Source organism: Bison bison, unplaced genomic scaffold, assembly GCF_000754665.1.
Source record: "Bison bison bison isolate TAMUID 2011002044 unplaced genomic scaffold, Bison_UMD1.0 scf7180017864506, whole genome shotgun sequence".
Taxonomy (NCBI): domain Eukaryota; kingdom Metazoa; phylum Chordata; class Mammalia; order Artiodactyla; family Bovidae; genus Bison; species Bison bison.
The window spans coordinates 1,598,234-1,600,140 of record NW_011495063.1 but is presented as its reverse complement, the minus strand read 5'-3'; the positions used below and the strand labels follow the sequence as shown (position 1 = coordinate 1,600,140).

General features: G+C 61.5%; 1 protein-coding gene across 2 annotated transcripts in view; it reads right to left on the bottom strand.

The window, feature by feature from the left end:
* Positions 1 to 1,907, bottom strand: part of PKNOX2 (PBX/knotted 1 homeobox 2) — a 301,299-nt gene that overhangs the window by 298,247 nt on the left and 1,145 nt on the right. The window lies entirely within an intron of this gene.

Genomic DNA, 1,907 nt, shown 5'->3' with positions numbered 1-1,907 from the left:
CTCACCTTAGTTCAGGGGCAGGGGCGCGATGTGTGCAGAGTGCTGGGACAGTGGGTTTGAGATGGCAAAGGAGAAATTTCAAATCTTCCTCCTGTTCACTTCCCAACTCTGCTTCTCCAGTGGCCCAAGGGGTAATCTCCGTTCCTAGTCGGGACTTCTCTTCCCCCTCCCCGGCCCCACCAAGCTAGGCCAGAGCCAAGAGGGGTGCAGCTTGAGTGGGCGATCAGAGACAGGAGACCCTCCCTACCTTCCGCCCACCAAGGTCCTGAAGCCTCGGGAAGGCCAGAATGCAGGGCACGCGGTCGGGCTAGGGACCAGGACTTTGCGTAATAGAGCTTGTGTTTGGACACCATCATTTTCTTAAATTTGAAGAGGAGGAGATAGTCTAAATCTGCTTCAGATGTGAAGCTTTCGGTTTCCACTAGTTGGAAAACATTTCAACACGCTGGAGGAGTACTGGGGCAAAGGGTTAAGGGCAGAGGACCCCAAGTTCCCCCCCTTTCTCAAGCGGATCGTCACACGGGCGGCCCGGCGTGTGGGCTTTCGGACGAGGCCGGGAGGAAGTGCAGACAGAACCTGCGGGTCAACAGCTGGCGGCTCCGGTCCGGGCGCTTGAGTTCGAGCCCAGCATGCCCTCCGCCGCAGCCCGGACTCCCCAGGCCTGGAGCGAGGCCTTACTGCTAGCGCCCCCCGCGCAGGCCGCGGCCCCTGCGAGCCACGGCACCCACCCCGCCGCGCTGCACCCGCAGACTCCAAGTGGCTTCCGGAGCCCGCCGAGCCGCCAAGGTCCCTATCCATCCCTGGCCCTGCGAGGCTACCCTGTCGCTTCGCCCAGAACACCCCTTCGAATTGTCCGCTTCCCGGAATCTTTCTCCAAGGACCCGGTCCTGCGCTCCTCAAGTCCTTTCCTCCAGATCCTCTTTCGGGGATACGCGGCAGGAATTTGGGGCTCGCCGGCCATGGCGCCCATCAACTACTTTCATTGCCTACCTAATCGTTTTTCAACCCACTGAGAGTGGGGACTCCCGGGCGCGACCCTCCCCAAATTCCAATAGTTTTAACTCCCCACCCCGCCTCCAAAAAAAGCCGTGAACCCGTGGCTAAACCTTAAAAAACGCCACCAGTTCCTCCGATTCCAGCCTCAGATGTAAGCCCAGGCCCCTAACTCCAGCCTTCCGGCTCCCTGCTTTGACCGGTGTGCAGATTCGATCGGCGGCCCTTAGATCCGGCTTCTGAAAACAGCTTGGATCCTAAAAACCCGAACTCTAACCTCGTCCCGAAGCCCAGCCCTCATTCAGGGCTGATGCACAACCACCGCCCACCCCTCGCCCTACTCCCAGTCCTAGCCCCTGGTCTCCACACAGCGCCGGAACCTCGGGTTCTCCCCTGAGAGCCCCCGGAAAAGGCGGCCCGCGTGGCTCGTTTCTTCCTCTGGATCTGGAGTCGGGAAAGCCCCGCACGCCTCACCCGAAAGAAACGCAAACTTTGCGCAGCAGACTCGGGACCCTGCCCCATCCCCCTCGGCTCTCTCTCTTTGAGCGCTTTCCGACCCCACCTCTTAAGAACTCGTGCCCTAGTTCTTAAGCCAGGAGGGCTTCCAATTCCCGAATCTCGCCTAGGGCCCCTACGCCTCCCCACACCTCGCCAAAGACTCCCAACAATCCTTGGAAAGCTAGTAACGCTACAAATTAACGGCTCCTCCCGCGTTAGGGTCCCCGAGCCTGGCCCCTGCGATCCCGGCTTCCCTGATCCACAGCTCGTGCTCCGCTGTCCCCACGGATCCGCCTGCAAACCCTCACTCGTCCCGGCTCCCCAGGCCGGGCAGGACGCGGCCGCGGCTCCCGGACTCCAGCCACCCCGCCCGAGTCTGGGGCTGCTCCGGCTTCCAGCCGCTCGAAGGCAGCTCC